General features: G+C 45.5%; 1 protein-coding gene across 3 annotated transcripts in view; it reads left to right on the forward strand.

The window, feature by feature from the left end:
* The window catches only part of PIK3R5 (phosphoinositide-3-kinase regulatory subunit 5), a 101,375-nt gene that overhangs the window by 5,090 nt on the left and 68,905 nt on the right, over positions 1–27,380 (forward strand). The gene's annotated exons all lie outside the window — the stretch shown is intronic.

Below are 27,380 nucleotides of genomic sequence, written 5' to 3' on the forward strand. Positions count from 1 at the left end.
GTCAGGAGGGAGTGGTGAGCTTTTCATTTTCGTGTCCTCAGAGACTTGTTGTTGTTGTTGACCTAGGCAAATAAGCTCGTGTGGGTTCCTTGTGGGGTGCAGGGCAGGCGTGAGGGGGAGGGTGGCTTCCAGGTCCCTCTCTTCTGTGGAGTCAGGGGGCCTTGTGGCTGTCTTATTATGCCACTCCTGCCCAGGTGACCTCTGGCAAATCCGTGCACCTCTCTGGGGTCAGTTTCCCCACATATAAGATGGACGCGTTGCGCTAGAGCCTCCCTGTTCTAACATTCCAAGCATTTGCTTGGCGTGTTTGTATCGAGCACATTTCTGTGTGCAAGGTGTGGGCAAGGCTCTGAGCAAGACAGACAATATTCCTGTCCTGTCTAGTGGGACAAACACCAGACACATGTCTTATTCAGTTACAGTTGTGAGAATTGTGGGGTACTGTGAAATGATGCAAAGGGGCGGGCCCTAATATAGTCGGGGGTTAAGGAAGGGCTCCCCTAAAGAAGTCATATTAACTTGAGACTCGAGAGATAAAAAATAGAAAGACAATAATAATGATAATAATAATAGTACCTAACATTTGGTAGAAGCGCTGGTGGTGCGGTGGTTAAGAGCTACGGCTGCTAACCAAAAGGTCCACAGTTCAAATCCACCAGGAGCTCCTTGGAAGCCCTATGGGGTGGTTCTATTCTGTCTTATAGGGTTGCTATCAGAAGTCCAGATCCTGATTTTCTGTACCATGCTAAGAACTCACCTGTTCAGCTCCCACATTCTTTTCATTCAAAGTAATCTACCCAAACTATGAAGTCTCTGCAGCTGTACCACTGGGCTTTTGGTCTGAGCAGTTGTTCCTGGATGGCTCAGTGGTTTTGACTCCTGTCAGGATCGTCTGCACCTAGGCGTTTCTAGCAGCTTGTGAGGCAACCAGCCTCCTTCTCACTGTGTGTTGGTTTTCTGCTTAGTTAGATTGCATCTACACCCACGGCTCTTAAGTGAGGATTTCAAACTCTCTCTAGATAACAGGCCCTCTGAAAACGGATGTAAGCTATAGATCATCTCTTTCTCCACCCCCAGAAAGGTGTGAGCGTGCGCACATGTACAGACATACTCACACAGACACGCACATGCACAGACACACATACACACACACACACACAACACATATATGCACACGTACAAACGCGCATACTCAGTTTCTCCTCTCTCTCTTTCAAAGTTTTGCATGAAGTTCCGGGGTCTTCTCAGACCTCTGAAGTCCACGAAGCAACCCAGGTAATCACCGCTGTTATAGAAAACAGGACTTTCCTCACGCCAATTTCTTTCTCTAACACCCAGCTCAACTCCGTTATCAGAGGCAGGCTGGTGGTGGTGATGGAGAACGAAAGCCTGCAGACTGGGGCAGAGGACCCCGTGATGTACCCGTGAGACTTCGTCTTGCGCACTGGGAGGGCCAGCTCCCCGACTCCTAGCCAAGCCACTGCAATGCTTACACTTTCTGAATTTCTCATCAGGGCCCATTTTCAAGATGAATAAAGAGCATTACTTTTGCAAGTGGAGACCCTTCTGCTGTGTCCTGCAACCAGGTTTAAGGTTAGGACTGAGAAACAAAGAAAATGTATGTTTGTGTCTGTCACACCCCACAGCAGTAGAAGTTTCTCCAAGGGGGCAGGGCACAGGTAGGATTCTGAAAACAGAGGCAGTAAAAGCCAAGGGAAAAAAAGGTTCCCCTCCCCCCATTGGTTGAAATTCTCTTTTTAATATTTTATTGTGTTTTTGGTGAAACCTTACACCGGAAATTAGGTTCTCATTTAATAATTTCTATACACGTTGTTTAGTGACATTGGTCATTCTTCACAATATATCAACCTTCTCATTATTTCCATTTTTGTTGTTTTGCTTCCATTAATCTAGCTTCCCTGTCCCCCCTAGCCTTCTCATCTTTGGTCTGGGGTAAATGTTAACCATTTGTTTCCATCTGCGTGATTAGTTTGAGGAGCACAGTACTCATGCGTGATATTGTTTATTTTATGGGCCAGCCTGTCATTCAGCTGAAAGGTGACCTCTGGGAGTGGTTTGGCTTCCAAGTTTAAAGAGTATCTCAGGGCAGTTGTGTTGGGGGTTCATCTTGTCTCTACCCATCCAGTAAGTCTAGAGTTTTTTTTCGGAATTTGAGTTTTGTTCTACATTTTTCTCCCATTCTGTCTGAGACCATCTATTGAGTCCCTGGTCGCAGCGGTCATTAGTGGTAGTCGGGTACCATCTAGTTCTCCTGGTCTCTAGGCAAGTGATGTCATTGTTTATGTAGACTACTGGTTCTTGTAGACTAGTTTTTTCTTTGAGTCTTTGGTTTCCTTCTTTCTCTTTAGCTCCGGACAAGTAGAGACCAGTAGTTGTATCTTAGATGGCTGCTCACAAGCTTTTAAGACCCCAAATGCTACCCACCAAACTAGGATGTAGAACAGTGTCTTTATGGACTATTTCATGCCAATTGACTTAGTTGCCCCACGAGACTAAGGTCCTAAGCCCTCAAACCAAGTAGACCAATCCGTGAGGTGTTTGGTTGTGTCTAGGAAGTATCCATAGCTGTGCCACCTATGTGCTATATTTTGTACTTGAAAATATATGCAGCACACATAAACATGGATACGCATATGCCTACAGTTACTCATATATGCCTTCCTGTATGTATTTGTGCGTTTTTTTTTTTTTTTTTTTATATCATGTATCTATGCTAGCAAGCACATATTTTTTTAGTTATTACTGTGGTTGCAAAATTGTATATCCGCCCACATAAATTGTTCATTGACGTTAGTTACATTTATCACAGTTTGTCAGCGTTCTCTTTAATCGTGTTTGTACCCTTCTATTTGTGCTCAAACACGCGCCTTTACTATGGTTGCGCTGTGCTCAGTACTTCCACGTTCGGAGCCACATTTCCCATCCCCATAAGTAACAAGAATCAGACAAGGCTTTATTAGGGAACTTAAATACGGAGATCAGTGCCAAAAGTCATGCGACGGACAGCGAAGCACCAAGAGTTCTCCGGGTAGAGGTCTGTGCACAGTGGTGAGGACTGGGTATTTATGTACAGTATCGTCTAAAGCTAACGTGTAGGGAGACAACGTGCCTACGTGCAGAAGAGTCTACACAATGATTAAGGAGGTTGTTTTTGTGCTAGTTGATGTCGTTCAATTAATGTTACCATGAAGTCAGGTGTTTGGTATGTTTTTCCTGGCCCAGGTCACTACTCAGTAAGGTACTCTGGTTCTCTCCCAGAGTCCTTTGTGGGCAGAATCCATCTTGTATTTTTCAGGCCCTCTCAGGGTCCGTACGTGTGAAGAGAAAAGGCCCAGGAATCAGGGAGAGACGGCCTTTGCTGTGTCTTTACCACAGACATTTGTAACTTCCCTGAGATCCAAGTGTCTGGCATGAGGTTGGGGCTTCATTTCTTTGATGTGGTCTCAGTTCTTGAGAACCAGCGCTGTGAGGTAATGTGCCACACATTAAGGAAGCGTTCTTCAATTCCTCATTTCTAAGAAATTTTAAAGCATGAATGGAAGTTAAGTTTGTCAAAAAACTTTTTTAGCGTCTATCAGGAGATTTCTGTATTCTTTTGCCTTGTGATACATTTACGTGATAAACTACACTGCTCACTTCCTTACAGCAAGCCCTCCTTGCAGCTCTGGAATAAACTCAATTTGGTCAAGCTGTTTTATCCTTTTGGTAGAGTGCTAGGTTTGACTTGCTGTGATTCTTTTTAGGATTTTGCATCTATACTCATAGGTAAGTTTGGCCTATGTTTTCCTTTTCTGTGCTGCTCTTTTCAGGTTTTCATATGCTAGGTTTCCAAAGTGGTTTTAGAAACATTTCATCTTTTCCTGCACCCTGGGACAGCTTATAGAACAAGGGAATAATCTGTCCCTTGAAAGTTGGGGGAATGGCTCTGGGCTTTACGTCCTTTACTGCTGGACCCTTATCCTTACACTCCCCATGCCTTCCTTTTCTGTTCTCTCTTCCTCAGCCCTCCCAGATACATACTTATCACCTCAGCGGTCCCAAGCTAAACCTGAGAGTCATCTTTGATTCTAAGTCTCCAAGACCCAGTCACAAAGTCCGATTAGATAGTGGCTGCCATCAAATTGACTCCAACTCATGGTGAACTTCTGTACAACAGAATGAGACGTTGCCTAGTCCCGTGTCATCCTCACAATTGCCAGATGTTTGAGTCCATCATTATGACTATTGTGCCAATCCATCTCACTGAGGATCTCCCTTTCCCTCTCTGGCCCTCTGCCTCACCAAACATGGTGTCCTTCTCCAGCAGTTGATCCTTCCTGATGGCATGTCCGAAGCAAGTGAGTCAGACGATATTCTGTTATGATCCCTAGGATTCCCACTGGCTTATTTTCAGACGTAGATCACAAGGTCTTTCTTCCCAGTATGTCTTTATCTGGAAACTCTGCAGAATCCTTTCCAGCAGGTGAAAAGTGACTCTCCTGGTATTTGAAATATCGTAGCATAGATTCCAGCATCATAACAACATACAAGCCGCCACAGTACGACAAACTGACAGATGGGTGGTGGGAAGTCACACTGGTCCTTACAGTATATGCCCTTCAGTTTATAAGCAGACCTGTTTCCATGCTGAGTAGGTCAGATCCATCTGGAGTGCAGTTCAACTCCAGGTGCTGCACTTAGTGGGGATGTTGATAAACCATTTTATACCCAGAGACTATAACCAAGTTGGTGATGGCATATAAGAAATGATTAAAGAAATAGAGATGTTTTTCTCTGAGAAGAGGAAACAAGGGGTCTAACACCTGTCTTTGGATGCTTGAAGAGCTTCATCCTTTGGAAGAGGTAAAGACCTGCTCCGTAGGGGTCATTCTCCAGGGTAGAATAGGGACCAGTGAAGAGGAATGACAAGGAAATAGATTTCAGCTCGCTGCAGGGATGAGCTTAGGGAAAACCAGAGCAGACTGACAATGGAATGGGTGCCCTTGTGGTAGTGAGCTCCACCCCAGGGGAGGTATTCAGGGAAAGATAATGGCAGATGTTGTAGGAATGATAGCCATGAGAATGGTGACTGAGAGATAGTTAGTCTGAAGCTCCCTTCCTAAGAGTCCTTAGTTCTCTGAATCATAGTGGCCACATCTGACTGACTGGGATAAAAACTGGTTCTTCTGAGAATATACTTTAAATTTAAAAAGCTCGGTGGCCTTGGATAACCAAATCCCAAAGCTGGGCAGTCCCCTCAGAAATCTCACAGCTCTGTTTCACAGCTCATTTCCTCAGAGCAAGAGCATCTTGGTGGTTAGAAAACCCTAACCTTCCATGGTGAGAGCCCCTGGTGCCCCCATGGGACTAGGAGATCCTCGCCCACATCCTGGGCTGGGGCAAAGGACTTGTTCTTGGCTCCTTCTGACATCTGGTGAAATTAACTAATTGGGCCCCACTTCAGAACCACCTTCCTCTCTGGGTGTCCCAGGTAAGCTCTCGGGCCAAGCTGCCCAAACCCCAAGTTGAGCAGTAATTCATGGCCTCTTGTTCTTGGGGTTTTCAAGCTCATGTTTCACAGAGGCCTTTGCATTTTGCATTAGCTTCTCTACTAACATCTTGGGAGTTTCATTTTGAGAAAGCTGAAAGCTCGGAGCTTTCCTTGGACTGTCACTGTGCTTAGGAGAGCACAGGGAGCTGCGGTGTGATGTACAGGCTATGGGATGGGGATGAGAGATGTGTTCTTCAGTCCTGGCAGCCCTCTTATTATCATCTCTTCTCTGGGCCTGCTTTCTCCTGGAGCAAATGGACTTGAAATCCTGACATCCTATGAATTTTCAAAACATGGCCTCTGAGTGTAGACTTGTAGGAGCTGCCCTGATGGGCTGAGCAGAGAGAGGACCTGCTCCTTTCCCCATGGAGCCTGCCTCATAGCAGGACCCTCAATGACTAGGACCACAATGGCAGCTATCCTACGCTCTAGCCCATCCTCCTCTTTTGGCTGGTTTCCTTCAAGGTCATTACTGGCTTTGCAATGACAAATTCCAGTGGCTTCTTTGCAACCTTCATCTTTCTTTGATGTTTCTGTAGCATTTGATGTCCACCACTCTCACTTTGTTGGCTTCTTCCTTTGTTGGTTTCTGTGATAGTCTCTTCTGGCTCTTCTACCACCTACATCTCCTGTCGTCCCTTTGCTGACACATGGTCTTGCCATGCCCGGATATGCTTCTCTCACTCACTCAAACCTTTGTCTCCAGTTAAGTGCTGGTTGTTTTCACTTGGATGCCCAATTGCAACTTAAACACACACCCACAAACTAACTGTTGCGCCACAAAGCAGCCTTCCTCTACCAACTTCCCCATTTCTGCCTCTGGTGAAACCAGACTCCCAGTCTTGAAGCCTTGGAGTCATCTCCAAGTTCTCTGCCTCCTTTGTTCTCCACTCTCCAGCACGCTTTGATGCTGCTTCCTTTCTCCATTGTTCTTACTCCTCTCACTTCCCCATTGTTCTCTCTGCCACTCAGTTCAGCTTTCGTCACCATATGCTTGCTGGTGGCCTTATGGGCCACAGTCTCTTCCTCACTTCACCAGGAGATTCTTGTTACGAAAACTCCTTTTGTCACCATGTTTCCCTGTTCAGAAGCCTTTGACGCCACCTTTTACCACATAGGGAAAGTCCAAAGCCCTTGGTCTTCTGTCCAAATTTCTGAAACCTACTCCCACTATTTTCTCCGTGAAATCTTCTCCCAGCCAGATTGCCTGACTCAGTTTCCCCAAGACCTACTGTATGTTCTTGCCTCTCTCATCCCTTTCCCGTGGAGGAACATTCCCAATCACTTGGTTCAGCAGGGGCCTGGCATTTGATGTGTTCAAGCAATGTTTGTTGATCTCGGAGAACATCTAGCTCAACTGGCATAGCATAGTTTATAAAGAAAATGTTCTATATCCTACTTTGGTAAGTAGCGTCTGGGGTCTTAAAAGCGTATGAGCAACCATCTAGGATATATCTATTGATCCTACACTGTCTGGAGCAAAGGAGAATGGAGAAAACCAAAGACACAAAGGAAAGATTAGTCTAAAGGACTAACGGACCACAGCTACCACAGCCTCCACCAGACTGAGTCCAGCACAACTGGACGGTGCCAGGCCACCACCAGCTACTGCTCTGACTGGGATCACAATAGAGAATTCCAGACAGAGCAAGAGAAAAACGTAGACAGAAATTCAAACTCACAACAAAAGACCAGACTTACTGGTCTGACAGAGACTGGAGAAACCCCGAGAGTGTGGCTCTCAGGCACCTTTTTAACTCAGTACTGAAGTCACTCCTGAAGTTCACCCTTCAGCCAAAGATTAGACAAGCCTATAAAACAAACAAGAACGCATGTAGTTCAATCATGTATATGAGACTAAATGGACACAGCAGCCCAAAAGCAAAGACAAGAAGGCAGGAAGGGACAGGAAAACTGGACAAATGGAAATGGGGAACCTGAGGTTGAGAAGGGGAGAGTGTCGACACATCGCAGGCTTGGCACCCAATGTCAAAACAATATGTGTATTGTTTAATGAGAAACTAATTTGCTCAGTAAACTTTCACCTAAAGCACACACACAAAAAGAAAATAAAAATGTTTGTTCATGTACTACTTCATAAATAAATAAAAACGTAAAGCAAACCTTCCCCACGATGATGCTAACATCCAAGCAGGCTTGGAGGGATCAGCCTCACAGATACAAAACCAGAATCCCACACAACCTCGTAGCAAACGAGCCCACAGTTCTGGCCTTTCACTAAGCCCAGCAGCCCCCATCCCCCATCTCTCAGTGCTGGATCGGGGACGGTCTCCTTTGTAACGGATGCAGGGAGATCAGGCCATGGTGCATGTTGCCCTTGTGGGTACCAAAGCCTGGCAAACACCACTTGGCACAAATGAACGCGATCGTAATGAACTGTACCATCAACTCTCGAGATACGTGTGGGACTGACTACATATCAGACATTTAGAATTTAAGGCGTGGATATGGGCTTTGCACATCATACCATGATTCCGAGAAAGGAAGGCAGGCGGGAGAGGTACTGAGGAGGATCCAGCCAGGGGGAAAAAGGGAAAAGAAGTGTTTGTTGAATGAATGATTGCTTGTTGAGCAACCAGCTGAGAGGAGGCCTGGACCTCAGCCATGGATGGCAGAGCACCCCATCTGATGATCTAGCAGGGTGGGCTGTGCACCATCTGAGACCTTTGTGGAGTTTAGTTGTCCTCCCCCTCAGGGACTGTGCCCACTAGGCATCTCGCTGGACTGGCCTTCTCTGGGCATCTGAAGGGACTTCAGATACCTGTGTCTTTGCCATCCAGTATTGGACAAGGCAGACATCCTCTTCTGGGATCCTTCAGACCCCGTGAACCTCTGAATGGTCCTGGCAAACTCCTCTGCTGAGATCCCCCTCTCCTTTGGGATCCTCTTCTCACCCTCCAGTTTAGTCATATTAACATGAGTAGTTCTCGAAGTCCAACTGTAGGGGAAGCCCTGGGTAAACCTTCGCCAAACAAACCACTCCCAGTCTGGTGGCAGCTTTTTCAGAGGAGCCTGGGGAAGTGTCTGTTTGCAACGTGGTGTTTACAAGGCAGAGGGGCTTCCTGCCCTCCCTACCCAGCAGACTATGGGGCAACCAGGAGTTGTGTTTTCAGGAGGAGTTGGGCAAGAAGTGGTTGGGGGGTTTCAGGGGGTCCTTCAAAGATCCCCAGGGGGTGCCTAGCCTTGTCGATCTCTGGAGGAGAGCAAAGAGCTATAGAACTCAGGTTTTTAAATTAGGAGCAAGTAAAGTACAGTGGCCCTCGGTATCTGAAGGGATTAGTTCCAAGACCCCGTGGATACCAAAATCCGAGGATGCTCAAGTCCCTTATATAAAATGGTGTAGTATTTGCACATAACCTACACACATCCTCCCATATACTTTAAATCATCTCTAGATTACTTATAATACCTAATGCAATGTAAATGCCATGTAAATAGTTGTTACACTGTATGTTTTAGGGAGTAATGACAAGAAAAAAGAAGCCTGTACGTGTTCAGTACAGACCAACCATCGTAGGCCTTACTACATAGTACAGGTCAGATGTGAGGCGAACAACGCTCGGAGTGCTGGAGGGAGACTGAGGGTCTGTAAAATGGTGGAGGCCACCGCAGCGGATGCCTAGTCACTGTTAGAGTGGATTCAGCCTAGTGCTTGGCGCTCCACAAATTTACTTTTTGGAACTTTCTGGAATTTTTTTTTTTCCCGAGTATTTTTGATCTGTGGTTGGTGAATCTGGGGATGTGAAACCTGTAGCTACAGAGGGCCGACTGTACGACTGATAATACGATTAATTTTCATATTGTGCTTTACAGCGCACCAAGTATTTTCCACAAATGTGGTTCTACTAGGCTAACGTGTAACCCCTAAGAGCAAAAAGAAACCCCCTTCTATCAAAGTAGGGCTAGGGTATACAAGGACAAGGTTCCTTTTTTAAATTTTTTTGAAGTGCAGGTTACATTTCGGACGGGTAAGAGGGCTTTCTGGGGTGGGGGAGAGCAGTGGAAAGGGCTCTTCCGGTTCCTATGCAGGATTCATCCAAGATGAGATGTGACACCTTCTTCTTGCATACCTCAGAAATGGGAGAAGGACTGTGGCTGGGATTACCGCCACAGCAGCCGCAAGAACAAGAGCTTATGTATCTGGAAAGCCTGGGAAAATGCCTCAGACTCACTTGGCTTGGAGACAGGACTACTCCATGTTCCCTGTCTAGTGTGTGGGTGATCCAAGCAATGCTGGAAGATGGGGCTTGCCCTTACCACCTGACAATTGAAGACCTGAGGGTGTGTTCTGTGGTGAATCCTTTCTCTAAAAGAGTATGAGCCGCCCAGCTCTGGAGGTGCAAAGCCTCTGTCACCTCAATATGTTAGTCTACAGGTCAAATGCGGTAATATTGGTTTGTGTAAGGAGGTTTGCTTTGAAGTGGAAAACCAAAAAAAACCAAACCCATTGTCATCGAGTCGATTCCGACTCATAGTGACCCTATAGGACAGAGTAGAACTACCCTGTAATGTTTCCATGGAGTGCCTGGTGGATTCAAACTGCCAACCTTTTGGTTAGCAGCGGTAGCTCTTAACCACTACACCACCAGGGTTTCCATGAAGTGGAAGGAAGAAGGAAAAAAAAAAAAAAATCAGAGCATGGTTCTCTAATGAAAGTGATGAAAAAACAAACAATGAAAAAGCCTTCCTTTTTAGAGAGACAGGGTTGTCCCGAAGAGTGGGGTTGAGGAAGGAAATGAGAGATGGGGTTGGGCAATGAGTAGCCAGGTGTGGGCTTCAAGAAAACACACTTCTGAACTTGTGAGGCTAAACTCAGGCCCAAGGCGTGTGAGAAGTTTGGGAGTCGGGTAAAAAGGTTGTCCTGGACTTCTCTGACAGGGATCACAATAGAGGGTCCCAGATAGAGCTGGAGAAAAATGTAGAACAAAATTCTAACTCACAAAAAAAGACCAGACTTACTGGCTTGACAGAGACTGGAGAAACCCCGAGAGTACGGCCCCCGAACACCCTTTTAGTTCAATAATGAAGTCACTCCTGTGGCTTACCCTTCAGCCAAAGATTAGACAGGCCCATAAAACAAAACAAGACTACAGGGGCACAGCCCTGGGGCAAGGACTAGAAGGCAGGAGAGGAGGGGAAAGCTGGTGGTAGGGAACCCAAGGTTGAGAAGGGGAGAGTGTTGACATGTCATGAGGTTGGTAGCCAATGTCATAAAACAGTATGTGTACTAACTGTTTAATGAGAAAGTAGTTTGTGCTGTAAATCTTCATCTAAAGTACAATTAAAAAAATAGGGAGAGTTATATTAAAAATCCAGCTTTTCTAGAAAAAAAAAAAAGAAAGGTTGTCCTGGAAGGTATTTGAGTCAGCTGAAAGAACAAAATGGTGGGAACTTGAGGGAATCAATAGAAGTAAAGCCCTCAATACTAGACCATGTATAGAATGCACAGGATAAAGGAGGATAAAGATGGTAGCAATCACCCACACTTATCCCACTTATCCCCCTCTCCCCCATCCTAAGGCATGGAGCTGCCATGATCCAATGTTCTCCTCTGTCCCCTTCTTGGGTCATGGCTCAACTCTACTGGGTTCCCATCAAGGCTCCTGTCTGGAGAATGTTGAAGGGTTTGGGCTGGGGCCACAATCATCATGTGTAGCAATTCTGCCTTGGGTCCAGAGCTCAGCCTCCTTCTCCCCTCACCCATCCAGCTCCTTGGAGGACTGAGGATTACTTCTCATTGGCTGTGTTATTAAGACCTGGTCAGTAGTTTAGTTTTTACTGAACTGTTTTATCTTGTTTAAGGAGGAAAAGTTTTATAATATCCATAATTTGTTCTCATGGTATCTTCTTATTAACCAGTAAAAGATTATCTCTGTGAACTACAATTACCCTCTCAACTTGAGTTGCTTCAGTACTGGCTGGCCAGCCCAGTTTGCTCTGAAGAATGTCTGACCTCCTTTAAATACTTCAGTCTCTGCTGCTGCTCTCCCTGGGGCAGAATACTCAGTGGCACCCATGGTATATACAAAATTTATTATACAATATTTTATGCTCTTCTCTGGAGAAGGACTGCAGCGTTTTTGAGGCATCTTCCCCTAGGAGATTTTGGATAGACCATGTAATCTGTATTTTAAATTAGACCTCCCATCAGCTGTATCTAAATAACACAGTAATAGACACACAGAAACATAATTTTGCTCGTGTAAAAAAAAAAAAGTTTTTTTTTTTTTAGATAACTAAGTATTGACTAAAATGTTAGTACATTGATTTGCCTGTTGTATCAGAACCAAAATAATAGTGGTTTAAGCAAGTTAGAAGTTTATTTCTCCCTCAAGCAACAGTCTGAGCATAACATGACAGCTCCACAGGTTGGGAACCCAGGCTCCTTCTATCTTGTTGCTCTGCCTTCCTCGGCACGTAGCTTGCAGCTCGTGGTCCAAGATGGCTGCTGTAGTGACTGCCATCACATCTGCATTCCAGCCATCATGAAGGAGGAAAAGGGAAGGGGAGGATGTGCCTTTTTCATTTTAAAAGTATGACTTGGAAATTGGAAATTGCATTCCTCGACTCGACTTATGTTCCATTGGCTAGAGTGTAGTTATGTGGCCACACTTAGCTACAAGAGAGTCTGGAAAAGGTAATCTAAAATTTCTATTGCTATAGAAGAAGGCAAAGTGGATATGGAAGGGCAATTTGGTATCTCATCCACATTAGGACTCTACTAGTTTGAGATTTTTTTTGGATCTTCGCTGCCACGTAAATGTTCTTTATCTCTTTTTTTGTGCAGTAGTCATGTCTCCCAAGCCCTATTGAAAACCATTTAAAAAAAAATGGCATGCTGTAAAAGACCAAAAGCAAGTTATCTGGCATTTTAGGAGAAACATTCCTAGAAATAAAAGTACTCAACACCCTTTGGATGCGGTTATTAAGCCAGTGATGAATCAGCCTATCTGTGTTACCATTCAGGTCACATTTTTCTACACTGTCATGAGACTATAGCAAGATTTACTAAAATTCAGATGTTCTGTTTTTATGTCCTTTTAGTTATTGTCTGTCTAGTTAGTGACCCATTCTAGCCCCTGGTGATCCCTGAATCCTTTTTTAAGTGTTCACAAACTGCCACTTCATGATCTGTAGAGAACGTTTAAAAACAAACAAACAACAACAAAAAGCCATCAAGTTAAGTCCAACTCGTGGAGACCCCATGTGTGTCAGGACAGAACTGTACTCTGTAGGGTTTTAATGTCTGATTTTATGGAAGTAGATCACCACGTCTTTCTTTCAAGGAGCCTCTGGGTGGACTTGAACCACCAAACTTTTGGTTAGCAGCTGAGCACGTTAACCATTTGCACTGCCCAGTGACTCCATAGAAAACATTACCAGGTGGATATCAGGCTCAGAGACTGTAGTTTGTAGGGTTCTACTTCTTTTCTCTTTCCAAAAATTAGGATGGCCTTTTCTAGTCTCTCTCTCTCCTTCTCGTACATCTTCCATTTTCTGATTCTTCAAAGATTAGCTGTAGAACTTCCCTTTCACAACCTCAAGTTTCTTTGTAACTCTGAGATGTCTTTATCCCCGTCTGACTAAAATGACTAAACTCATTTTAAACAGGTAGGCAACCTACTTGATTTCAAATCCCTCTATATCGCACACTTCCCCCCCATCTACGTCCACTCTGTTGCTGTTGTTGTCTTCTAAACCCCAAGGCAGGTGTGTCACTCACCAGCTTAAAATTTGACAGTGGCTCCACAGGGCTCTCGAGTAAACCTTTAGCCACTCAGCTTGCATAGAAGGCCTTTCTCAGTCTGCCATCCCAGCCCCTTAGCCTTATTTCCCAGCACTCTCTGTGTCATGCTTTATCCTCCAGTAGGACTGAACTTGGAGCCCCTGGGTGATATAAATGGTTAACACACTCAGCTGCTAACCAAAAGGCTGGCAGTTCAAGTCTACCCAGAGGCACCTTGGAAGAAAGACCTGTTGATCTACTTCCAAAAAATCAGCAATTGAAAACCCTAAGAAGCACAGTTCTACTGTGGTACACACAGGATCGCCATGTGTTAGAATCGGCTTGATAACAACCAGTGGTAGTGGTAGTGTGACTGGACTGTTCCTAGAGGAACCATGCTGTCTCATTCCCCTTGCCTCTGTCCACTTTCCTACCACCACCCCCAAATCCCCAGGCCAGCTCCTCCCTCCTGAAGAGTCACCTCAGGAGTTACCCTCTTGGAGAAGTGTTGCTGATTGAAGTTCTCCCTCCTCTAAGTTCTTATTTTACCTGTCACGTATTAACATCCCCTGGGACACCTAATACATTGAGTAGTTTCTAGTTTGAAGGTGATTATGGATGATGCTGCTTTCGGCATTCTGGTGCACATCCTTCGGTGAACATGTCTGTTGAGTTTATACCTAGAAGTGGAAGGTCTAGGTCGGGGTTCAGGTATGGTAACCAGTGGCTGTTGAGTTGATTCTGACTCCTGGCAATCCCCTTTCGGTTAACAGCTAATGCGTCAACCATTTGCAGCACCCAGACACTCCTTACTTATAGTAGGCACTGCCAAACGGATTTCCGTTTGAAAAGTAGCTGTACCAGTTTACACTCCTACCGGCAGTTGTGATGTTCAAGTTGTTCACGTTCTCACAAACACTGAGTGTTTTCCATTTTAGCCAGTGTGGTGGATGTGTAGTGATATCTCATTGTGGTTTTAATTTGCATTTCCCTTATGACTAATGAAATTGAGCACCTTTTCGTATGTTTAATGTGTAGTTGACAGGATTTGAACCTGTGTGGTGAGACCCCAGTAGATTTCTAGTCCATCACCTTGACCAGTCGTTGGAATCAACTTGACAGCAACAGGTCTGGTTTGGTTGTTTTGTTGTTGTTGTTGTTCATATGGTTATTGGCCATTTGGAGATCCTTTTTTATGAAATGTTTCTTCAAGTCTTTTGCCTATTTTTCTATTTGGCTGTCTGTTTTTTTCTTCTTTTCTTGTTGATCCTACCACCACGTAAGGTGACTAACTGTTCAGGGGCCATCTTTCCCTCCGATCATGGGCTCCTTGAGATTTTTGAACTCCCCCCTAAAAAAACCCAGTGCCCTCGAGTCAATTCCGACTCATAGCAACCCCAGTGCCTAGTAAAATCCCTCAAATAACAGATCCTCTGTACATATTTGGGAAACCCTAGTGCCGTGGTGGTTAAGTGCTACGGCTGCTAACTAAAGGGCGGGCAATTCAAATCCACCAGGCACTCCTTGGGACCTCTATGGGGCAGTCCTACTCTGTGCTGTAGGGTTGCCGTGAGTCAGAATGGACTCGACAGCAACGGGTTTGGTTTTGGGTTTGTATACATATTTGCCATTGACTAAATAAACCGTCTCTGATTCATACTTCCCAGTTGTATTACCATTCTCCTTGAGAAGAGAAAGTGGAAACAGAATAAGAATACTTTCTCTCGGGCATCCACAACTTGCCCTGTCTGTCCCTAGCAGTTAGCCTAATCACTCCTGGGTTGGGCTCTGAAAACAACTTTGTAGACCCTTGTCGACGTCTTCAGGGTTTTTCTCAAATCTTGCTTTTGTAACATTTTTGCTCACTCTCTTTTGTATCCATTCTCATTTAGGGACCCATGCTCCAAGAAGTCACAATGGCCCGTTACATCCTTCCGTCTTCTCCCTCGTGAGGCTGTGGCCGCGCCTTCAGATTTTGATGTTCAGGGCCCTCTGCCCCTCCTCAGCCGTCATCTCTGATTCCTGGCCTTTCAGAAATCTGCTTTCTTAAAGTCGAAGACGTGTGTCTGACTCTGTAGCATTTTCTTCCATGATTAGCACAAACGTCGCAGCCCTGTGGTCATTTTCTTCCTGTTTTCCTCTCACTTCTCTTCTACAGACCATTCATTGTTCTTGTCAGAATTAAAAACAGGAGATACTGGTTTTCTCATTGCTTTCTCAACCCTCCCAGAGATGGGATTATCAGAAGTGCAGGGCTTTATCAGATGGCCTGGTTTTGATTAATAAGACTTCTAGCTGGAGTCCAGGCCTTGGCTCTGGGTCAGTTTTGTGATTCATATAAGAAAGACCTCACCTATACCTCAGTCAAGCTGGGTGTATATAAGCCTGTGTGGTTCTCTCTTCTTTTTCTTCCTTTAAACTTGTTTACCATTTACTTAATCATTCATTTATTTGTTCATTCACTCAGTAAATACGTTCCAGGTACTTTTCTAAGCCCTCGCAGAGCTTACATTCTAATGAGGCTGGGCGTGAGACCCAGAGAGTCAACCCAATAAATAATATATAGTGTGTCAGGTGCTGATATGAGATGTGGAGGAAAATAAAACACCGGTGCCACAGGTGGGGGTTCTCAGGAGTCCTTGCTGAGAACACAACATAAGACTGAAAAGAGGGTGTGAGTCAAGCAGACATCTGGGGGAAGAACATTCCAGGCAGAGGAAACAGTAGGTGCAGAGGTTCTGAGGCAGGAGTGTACCTGCTGTGTTGCTGGGATTATTCTAGCCCTTATAAAGTGGCAACTTCTGTGCTGGCATCGGCAAAGCTCAGTGTTTGAAATGACAGACTGTGCGTTAGTCATCTTTGTACCTACCACAGCATCCAGCAAAATATCTTATGGACCATATTCACTTGATAAGAAAGGTTTCTTTTTTTTTTTTTTGAGTAACTGAATTTAGACTGGACAACCTCTAAGGGCTCTTCCCTCTCTGAATTGCTGTGATTATCTCAGCTGTCTGGTGGGTGGCCCCCATCTCCGAGCAGCTTTTTCTCCAGTGGTTCCATCTGGGCTCTTCTGAATACATGGTCCAGTAGTTTCCAGCCACATGACCTGTTCTCTATTGGGGTGTGGGGCTAGAGCACATGTGTAGGTTCTAGATACTATTGCTGTGTAACAAAATACCCCAAAGCTTAGTGATATAACTCAAGCCATTTTATCATGCTCATGCATTCTTTGGGTCATGAATTTGGACCGGGCCCAATGAGGATGGCTTGTCTCTGTTCAGTGATGTCTAGGGCCTCAGTTGGGAAGGACTTGAATAGCTGGGGACTGGAACTGTCAACTAGAATGCCTACAAGGGCCTCTCCATGTGGCTTGGGCTTTCTCACATTGTGGCGATCGTGGATAGTCACATTTCTAGCACAACGGCCCAGAGCTCCAAGTGCTGGTCTTCTAGCAAACGAGGCAGTTATTGTTAGCTTATTGTCTGCTGCCGATACAGCCTCTGTTGTCCTGGGCTCGCCAGCGTCGAAGCTTCTTTTATGAGTGAGGAGTACTCAAGGAGCAACTTAGGGTCTGCACAGCCAGACGCAACACAGCTCTGGCACCAGGTTTTCATCCCTCGAGGGGTGTGTGTGTGTCTTTGTTGTGAGAAGACCTGTTGGTTGGATAGGAAAGAATCCCCTGGAGTCTGTGTCCAATCACACGCCTGAGCCCACTGACTAGTTTCCTGGCAAATGCTCCTGGGTCCTGGCTCTGCCTCCTGAGTGGGTGAGAAGCCAAGATCTGTGTGAAAGTGAGCATTCCTGTAGCTGGAAAGGACTCAGTTCTCCCTTTCAAGTCAGGTGAGGAGGCCAAGCCAGGCTTTGGCTAGAAGCCCGTCAGAGCTTACACAGTAAGCGAGGCCCGTAGGCTCATTGGGCTTCCCCACAGCATGGCTGCCTGCAGCCCCAGGCACCACATTGTTCCTGGGGAGGAAGAGCCCTCCTGTGTCTTTCGTTTTTTGAAGCTTATTCATTTGTTATAAAATTATTGGACACTGATCTGTTAACCTCAGAGCTGGAAATTGTGGGACTAATTATCAAGGGATGTTCCCTAGTCCCACAGCTCAGTGCCCGGGCCTGGGACCCTGGATTTAATTACATGGATGCTGCTGTGACAAGGCTTCTGAGCAAAGGGTCACCAGACAGGAGACAGTCCCAGGGTTGGGCTCCAGGAGGATAAGGAATGTCCCTCTGTCTTTCTTCCTTCCATGATGCCTCCCACAGCCTGCCTCCTGGCCCTGCCCTGTGCAGGTGGGTGATGGCGGGGCTGAGCCGGGACCCTGCAGACCAGGTGCGCTCAGGCCTGAACTGCCTTGGCCTGAACAGGTGAAGTGAGGACGCTCAATTTTCTGTCCAGATGCACCCAAAGATGGTGCCTTTTCTCAGAGTCTGGGGCATCAGGACGTAGGTGACGCCTGAGGAGTTGGGAGAGGAGCTGTCTAGGAGGGTGTGGGTAAAGGAGGGAAGAAGCAGGCAGGGGGCAGGGAGGGGCTCCCAGGCCAGCTGAGTATTTCTGGCTGGGGTCAGGCAGGCAGGGGTGGGTGTGGTTTCCTGGGGAGGCTGTAAGAGGAGGCTGTGGCCAGGGTGAGAAGGGGCGGAGGTCTTGGGGTCAAGAGACTGATTTTCAGCTCTGCTTCAGGGTCTGCCCATCCCATAGGGGCTTTTGAAAGAAGGGGAGAAGCTGAATGGCAGCTGGTGGCTACCTTGTGAGGAGCCCCTGCCTGAGTTGTCCTCTCTGGAGAAACTCCGGGCCTCCCGGGAGCTCCCACCCCTCCTGACTGGAAATTCTCAGAGAACTCAGATAGACGTGGGAAAGCCCATACATGTAAATACCCCCAAAGTGGCTTCTGAGCATAGGGGGATCTTTCTGTTTTCCCCTGTCTTACTGAATATATTGTTGTAACTGTTAGTTGCTGTCTAGTCAGCTCCAACTCATGGCGACCCCACATACAACAGAACGAAACATTGCCCGGTCCTGCTCCATCTTCACAGTTGTTGGCTTGATCAAGTCCATTGTTGCGGCCACTGTGTATTTTGAGTGCCTTGCAACCTATGGGGCTCATCTTCCAGCACTATATCAGGCAGTATTCTGTTGTGATCCGTAGGATTTTCGTTGATTAATTTTAAGAAGTAGATCGCCAGGCCCTTCCTCCTAGTCTGTCTTAGTCTGGAAGCTCGGCTGAAGTATGTTCACTGTGAGTGACCGTGCTGGTATTTGAAATACTCGTGGCATAACTTCCAGTATTGCAGCCACACGCAAGCCACCACAGTATGAGAAACTGACAGGTGGGTGGTAGTGAGGATATTGATGCCTGCATTAATACAGCAGGAAGGATATAGGGAGACCGTAGGAAGAACTGACTGGCTGACAATAAGAAGCTCACAGTGAAAGGCTGCATGCACACAAGCATCCAGAGGTGGCCGTGGCTGGCCCTGCCCGGAGCTCCTGACCATGCCCAGCTGCGAGGGCCAGCCCCCCGCAGCTCCTAAGGGCTGCAGACCTGTGGCTGCCCCGCCACTTCCTGTGCCTTGACACTGCTTGGTGCTCTCGAAGCACAGGCCAGATGTGCAAATTCTGCGGCTCTGCCCAGGGTGCAGCACACACAGCTTGCTTTTCTTGGAAATCACTGGTGATTTGTTAGAAAAACAGGAAACATTGGGGCTGCTGGTGTACATTTTGAATTTTTGGTTTTTGTTTTTGAACTCCTTTCATCTTCCTGGGTCTCAGAAGGTTTCAGGGTGTTTCTGCTCAGCCCTGCCCTTCAAGCCTCCTCCTTGTCCGCCGTTCCTTCCTTTCTCCACTTCTGTGCATCTGCTTCTCTCTCCCGCTTGTCTTTGCCTCCTCCCCCATCTCTGCGGCGGGGGCGCGGAGGGCAGGTACAGGTAACCAGGGAAACAGATGTTGTGTCTTGGGGATGCTTGTCACTGTGGTCGTAGGCTTCCGAGGAGTCTGGCTTCCCTGCATCCGCCTCCCTCCCCTCACCCTTTGTTGCTGTGGTTAGACAGACAAGAGGCAAAGTGGTCTCTGCAGCTGGGGCGGCCCCAGGGGCTTCAGCTGTCCTGCTGACAAGCTGGCCAGGGGGGCTGGTGTGGCCGGGGAGGGAAAACCCTCACCCTCACCAGGTCAGATTGGAGCTGAAGGAACCCACAATGTCACTTTACCCTTGGGGACACTGAAGCAGAGAGGAGGGGCTCACCAAGGGTCCCCAGTGAGCTGCCTTTAGCAGCCTTGCACAGAGAGAAAGAACAGGCGGTGGGAGGAGATCAGGAGCTCCAGTTCTGCTCTGGCCCAGCCACTGGCTGGCTCTGGATTGTAGGTGGCAGGCAGGTGGGGACTGTAGTCACTTTGTGCATTGGGCCCTTATACAGTGCCAGAGAGCGCTTCTGCTTCCTGGTGTCCCTTGGTGAGGTTTTCCTGGGTCTCATCTTGTCAGGCCTGACCTTTGAGAATGTCTGGTGGTTGGTTTGGACTTGTACTCAAGCCTTCTTGCTGTTTGCTGCCACTCTGTAATATGCATACTGTGGAGAGTCCCTCCTTCCATTTGATGAATGAAGAAACTGAGGCCTAGACAGGCTATGTGCCTTACCCACTGCTCTGCTGCTCCCCAGGCAGGGCCCCCAGAGGTGAGAGGGGCTGGAGCTTCTCTGCCTCCCCACCCCACTTCCTGGGGGCTCTGCCCCTGGGCTGTCATCCCTGCTGGGATCTCCAGATCTTACCTTCAGCTGGGGCCTCCCCTGGGCCAGGGGAACCCGCCTTAGGGGCTGCCCTCCTAGAGTCATACAAGAAGTCTGATATGAGAGATTAGAAACTCCCCAGTCTTCTTTGGGGTGTTGTTTTTAAAAGAAATTGAACTGTCCAGAGAGAGACAGGATGTAAAACTAACCTAAGGCAGGGGGACTAGCATGAGATTTTGAAACACACTCTATTTAGGGAGCTGCCCAGGAAAAAAGAAGATTTGAGGAATTCTGGACTTGGGAAGGAGCTCTGGTGGCACAGTGATTAAGAGCTATAGTGACCTATAGCTGCTAACCAAAAGGATGGCAGTTTGAATCCACCAGCAGCTCCTTGGAAACCCTATGGAGCATTTCTGCTCTGTCCTATAGGGTTGCTATGAGTCAAAATTGACTTGATGCAATGGGTTTGGTTTCTTTTGGTTTGGACTAGGGAAGGTGACTCTGCACTCCAGGGACCTCCCTCCTCTCCCCACTCCCATTCCCTGGTCCAGCAGCTTCTGGGGAGCAGGGATTCTCACCCAGGGTCCATGAACTTGAGTGGGAAAATCTAACATCTGTGTCTCCACTCACCTCTAACTGAAATTTTGCATTTTCTTCCATTATGAACACACGTAACAAGCCACAGCTGTAGAGTAGCACCTGTGACTTCGTCATCAGCAGAAATCCAGATGTTTTCATATCACTTTACAGTTGTTACAGGTATATCCAAGGTCGCTTATGCTTTTTACTACTTCAAAATTATAAGTTATTAGACCCACTGCTGGATTTTATTATTTATTTTAATAAGATGATTTTGTTAATTGTATTTTGATGGGATTCATTTCCTTTGCAATTTTTTTGTGTGTATGTGTGTGCAATTAAAACTTTATTCTGAAGAGGGGTCTGTGGACTTCTTCAGACTTTCAAATGGGTGCATGAGGCAAAAAAGGTTAGGAATTCCTGCTACCAGAGAGATGAGGTAAAGAACTCTTGGGGGGCTTTGGCATTAGACAGACCTGAGGGTCACTATGAGATGGAATTGGCTCGATGGCAACGAGTTTTTTGTTTTTGTTTTTGTTTTTTGAGGAGCCCTGGTGGTGCGGTGGTTGAAGCCCTTGACTGCTAACCAGAAGGTCCGTAATTTGAACCCACCAGCCATTACCTGGGAGAAAGATGTGGCAGGCTGCTTCCGTAAAGAGTTACAGCCTTGGAAACCCTAGGGGACCTACTCTGCCTATACGGTCACTATGAGTTGGAATCAACTCAGAGGCAGTGGGTTTGGTTTTTGGGTTTAGACTTGAGTTAGAGTCACCTGCAGCAGACTCTGAGAAGGTGACTTCGTCTCTCAGAACCATATCTTCCTTATATGTAGAATGGAGATGAGTCACACCCACCTTGAAAGATTGTCCATGTTCAAGTGCCCGCCTGGTCCAGTGCCTTACAGGCAGTCAGCGCTCCATTGTGCGTAGTAGCTGGTGGCAGTAGCAGCAGTATATTTAAGCCCATGAGACTCAAAAAAAAACAAAACAAAACAAAAAACAGCTGCCATTGAGTTGGTAGTGACTCATGGTGAGCCCATGTGTTTCACAGTAGAACTCTGAACTATAGGGTTTTCAAGGCCGTGAACTTTTCAGACACAGATTGCCAGGCCTTTCTTCTGAGGCACCTCTAGGTGGGTTGGAACGCCCAGCCTTTTGGTTAGTGGCTGAGTGATTAATTGTCTGCACCACCCAGGGACTTCCAAGCATGATTCTTTTTATCAGAGAAGGAACTCCAGGCTGAGTTCACTTCTTAACTGTCCCTCATGCTGAAGGGTAAACCTGGGTCAAACCTGGATAATGTCTCTCACCTTTTTCTCCTGCTCTGAGCTTAAGCAGTAGTCTCCTGGTGTCTAATAGGAATCTTGGTCCATTAATTTAAGTACTTCAGAAATGGCTGTTGTTAGTTGCTATCGAGTTGGCTCTTACTCATGGCGACCTTATGTACAACAGTATGAAACGTTTCCCAGTCCTGCGCCATCTTGATAACCTTTGATATGTTCGAACCCAGTTTTTTAAGAAGTAAGTGTGGTATATCCATACAATCAAATGTTATTCATCAGTAAAAACGAATGAAGTACTGTTACATGCTACAACGTGGATGAGCCTAGAAAACATTATGCTAAGTGAAAGAAGTCAAATACAAAAGACCACATATCGCATGATTCTATTTATATGAAACGTCCAGAATAGGCAAATTTGTAGAGACAGAAAGTAGACTAGTGGTTGCTAGGGGCTGGGGGAGAAGAGTTGGGGAACAACTGCTGATGGGTGTGGGGTTTCTTTTTGGGTTGATGGAAATGTTCTGGAATTAGTGGCGATGGCCACTCAACTCTGTGAATATTCTACAGACTACCGAACTATACACTTTACAATGGTGGATTATATGTTATGTAAATTGTATTTCACTAAAAAGTCAAAATAAAAAGAAATAACCATTTCTGTATCAAGATCAACTGAAATCCAACCCTGAGCTCCATTCTGCTAGGAGCTGTCCAGGAGTTTAGAGTTTTAAACTTTCCTGCCACAAACCTCCCCGAGACTGGTTGCCTTCCTAGCATGGGACCCAGGTGAGGGAAGGGAACAGTGTACAGGAAGAAAGAAACGAATGACACTTTAAATTGTCCCCAGGGCCCTCAGGAACAACTCCTGGGAAGCTTGGTTCTCACCTGAGTCTCTTCCTTTGGAAATTGGGAAGGAAACAGGGTCTCTGAGGTGACCTGCCCACACTGTGGGTCACCCAAAACAGCTTGTTCAACACCTTAGAGGCTGACTAACTGGGAAGTTGCAATAGACGTAATTTCCCCTTGAGGCTTGAGGAATATCCCCTGACTGTTGTTGTGTTCATAACATTTTGGCCACATATTTGGGTGGGGTCTAGACGTAACTGTCCAGGGAGAATCTGTCCAGGCCCTGTGCCAGGTGCTCGGGTTAGAAAGGTAGATGGCTACTGCCTCATAGAACTGAAAGTCCAGTAGAGGAAACAGGGGATGACATACCAGACGACCAATGCAAGCATAGGGGAAACAGAGACCGTGGAAGCTCCAGGGAGCCGAGGGCATCTGCAAACCTAGCCTGGGGGTCAGGGAAGCCTTCCTTGAAGAACCAAGCAGTTGCCGTCAAGTTAACCCTGATTCGTGGCGAACCCATGTGTGTCACAGTAGAACTGTACTCCATAAGGTTTTCAATGGCTGATTTTTCAGAAGTAGGTCACCAGGCCTTTCTTCTGAGGGGTCTCTGGGTACACTCAAACCTCCAACCTTTTGGTTAGCAGTGGAGCACTTTAACCGTTTTCACCACCCAGGGAAAAAAAAATGAAAGGGCAACCAACCAAACTGAGGTGGAGAACGCCTGTGTGTTTGAAAGTGGAGAATTGGGGGCAAGTAAATGGTCAGACTAAGACAAAACTGTCATGGTTTACTTTACACGCTTATGCATTGCATGACTCTTTAAAAATATTTTTATCGAGGTGTGATTTACATTCAACGAAGTGCTCAAGTTTTATTGTACGCTTTGATGAGTTATGAAAAACCCACACACCTGTGTAGACTGTACTGTCAAGATATAGAATGTTTCCATCATCCCATAAAGTTCCCTCTTGCCCATTCCCGGTGAATTCCTCCCACCCCTTACAGAGGCAACCATCCTTTCGTTTCTTTCACTTAGATTAGTTTTGCCTGTTCTAGAACTTCATGTAAGTGGAATCATGGTCCACTTTTTTAGTGTTCAGTTTAATTCACACACATTTTTGAAATTCATCCATGTTGTTGTGTGTATCAGTAGTTTGTTCCTTTTTATTTCTTGTATTGATGAGTAGTAATCCATTGTATAAATATACCAAATATGTTTATGCGTTCTCCTACTGATGGGTTAGGTAGTTTTGAGTTCGGGACTATTTTGAATAAAACTGCTATGAATGTTTTTGCACAAGTCTTTTTTGATGTGTTTTAATTTTGGGGTGCAAAGGAGTCCAATTACGGGACCAAGGGGTTAGGTATTTTTTTAATTTTATGAAACTGCCAAACCAATTTTTGAAGTGGTTGTACCACTTTATAATTGTACCATTAATGTACATACAATGTATATAATGTATAAGCAGTATCATGATCAATGGAGAAAAGTTTGAGGTTGTCAAGGATTTCATTTTACTTGGATCCACAATCAACACCTGTGGAGGCAGCAGTCAAGAAATCAAATGACACGTCACATTGGGCAAATCTGCTGCAAAAGACCTCTTCAAAGTGTTAAAAAGCAAAGATGTTACTTTAAGGACTAAAGTGGGCCTGATCCAAGCCGTGGTATTTTCAATCACCTCATACGCATGTGAAAGCTGGACAGTGAATAAGGAAGACCGAAGAAGAATTGATGCCATTCAGTTATGGTGTTGGTGAAGAATATTGAATATACCATGGACTGCCAAAAGAACAAACAACTCTATCCTGGAAGAAGTACAGCCAGAATGCTCGTTAGAAGTGAGGATGGCGAGACTTCATCTCCCCTACTTTGGACATGTTATCAGAAGGAACCAATCCCTGGAGAAGGACACAATGTTTGGTAAAGTAGAGGGTAAGTGAAAAAGAGGAAGACCCTCAAGGAGATGAATTGTCACCGTGGCTACAACAATGGGCTCAAGCATAACAGTGATTGTGAAAATGGGGCCGGACCAGACAGTGTTTCATTCTGTTGTATGTAGGGTCACTACGAGTTGGAAGCGACTCTACGGCACCTGACAACAACCATTAATGTACGGTTGCTCCACATCCCACCAACTCGTTCTTGTCAATCTTATAATTTTGGCTATGCTGGTGTCGTGTTAGCCTGTTGTGATTTTAAATCTGCATTTTCCTGATGACTAATGATGATGAACATGAGCATATTTTCCTGTGCTGGGCCACTTGCATTTCTTTTGTGAAGTGTCTGTTTCATTCTTTTGCATATTTTATTGGGTTTTTGGATATAGGGTCACTAGGATTTGAAATGAGTTAATGGGTTTTATGTGTATGTGTATATATATATATGTAAGAAACCCTGGTGACGTAGTGGTTAAGTGCTACAGCTGCTAACCAAAAGGTCGGCAGTTCAAATCCACCAGGTGCTCCTCAGAAACTCTACGGGGCAGTTCTACTCTGTCTTATAGGGTCTCTATGAGTCGGAATCGACTCGATGGCAACGGGTTTGGTTTTGGTTTACATATATATGTATATATAGCCACCATGAGTCTGTCAGTTTGTCATACTGTGGGGGCTTGCGTGTTGCTGTGATACTTGAAGCTTTGCCACCAGTATTTCAAATACCAGCAGGGTCACCCTTGGTGAACAGGTTGCAGCAGAGCTTGCAGGCTAAGACAGACTAAGAAGAAGGACTTGGCAGTCTACTTCTGAAAAAATTGGCCAGTGAAAACCTTATGAATAGCCGTGGAACATTATCTGATATAATGCTGGAAGATAAGCCCCTCAGGTAGGAAGGCACTCAAAATACGACTGGGGAAGAGCTGCCTCCTCAAAGTAGAATTGACCTTAATGACGTGGATGCAGTCAAGTTTGAAGACCTTCATTTGCTGAGGTTGCATGACTAAAAATGAGAAGAAACAGCTGCAAACATCCATTAATAATCAGAACATGGAATGTATGAAGCATGAATCCGGGAAAATTAGAAGTTGCCAAAAATGAAATGGAACACATAAACATCAGTGTCCTAGGCATTAGTGGGCTGAAATGGCCTGATATTGGCCATTTTGAATCAGACAATCATGTAGTCTACTGTACTGAGAATGACAAATTGAAGAGGAATGGTATCCCATTCATTGTCAAAAAGAGCATTTCAAGATCTACCCTGAAGTACAGCACTGTCAGTGATAGGATAATATCCACAGGACTACAAGGAAAACCAGTTAATACGACTTTATTCAAATTCATGCACTAACCATTAATGCCAAAGATGAGGAAATTGAAGATTTTTTACTAACTTATGCAGTCTGAAATTGATCAAACATGCAATCAAGATGCATTGATAATTAGTGGTGATTGGAAGGCAAAACTTGAAAACAAAGAAGGATGGGTAGTTGGAAAATATGGTCTTGGTGATAGAAACGATGCCGGAGATGGCATGATAGAAGTTTGCAAGACCAATGACTTCTTCACTGCAAACACCTTTTTTTTCAACAACATAAATGGTGACTCTACATGTGGATCTCAGCAGACGGAAAATGTAGGAATCAAATCGACTACATCTGTGGAAAGAGACAATGGAAAAGCTCAATATCATCAGTCAGAACAAGGCCAGAGGCTGACTGTGGAAGACCATTAATTGCTCATATGCAAGTTCAAGTTGAAGCTGAAGAAAATTAAAACAAGTCCATGAGACCCAAAGTATGACCTTGAGTATATCCCACCTGAGTTTAGAGACCATCTCAAGAACAGATTTGATGCATTGAACGGTAATGACTGAAGACCAGACAAGTTGTCGAATGCCATCAAGGACATTATACATGAAGAAAGCAAGAGGTCATTAAAAAGACAGGACAGAAAGAAAAGAACAAAATGGTGTCAGAAGAGACTCTGAGATTTGCTTTTGAACATGGAATAGCTCAAGGAAATGGAAGAAATGAAGTAAAAGAGCTGAACAGAAGATTTCAAAGGGCAACTCTAGAGGACGAAGTAAAGTATTACAATGACACGTGCAAAGACCTGGAGGTAGAAAACGAGAAGGGAAGAACATGCTTGGCATTTCTCAAGCTGAAAGAACTGAAGAAAAAATTCAAGCCTCCAGTTGCAGTTCAAGACCAATGGTTTTGAAGGAGGAAGTCCAAGGTGCACTGATGGCACTGGCAAAAAATAAGGCTCCAGGAATTTACGGAATATCAATTGAGATGTTTCAACAAATGGATGTAGTGCTGGAGGTGTTCGCTCGTCTATGCCAAGAAATTTGGAAGACAGCTACCTAGCCAACCGACTGGAGGAGATCCATAATTGTGCTCACCCCAAAAAAAGGTTATCCAACAGAATGTGGAGGGTATCAAACAATATCATTAATATTACATGCAAGTAAAATTTTGCTGACGATCATTCAACAGAGAATTGCCAGAAATTCAAGCCGGATTCAGAAGAAGACATGCAATGAGGGGTATCACTGCTGATGTCAGATGGATCTTGGCTGAAAGCAGGGAATACCAGAAAGATGTTTAGCTGTGTTTTATTAACTATGGAAAGACATTGGACTGTGTGGATCATGACAAATTATAGATAACGTTGCAAAGAATGGGAATTCCAGAACACATAATTGTGTTCATGTG

Source organism: Elephas maximus, chromosome 19, assembly GCF_024166365.1.
Source record: "Elephas maximus indicus isolate mEleMax1 chromosome 19, mEleMax1 primary haplotype, whole genome shotgun sequence".
In the NCBI taxonomy this organism is placed as follows: Eukaryota; Metazoa; Chordata; class Mammalia; order Proboscidea; family Elephantidae; genus Elephas; species Elephas maximus.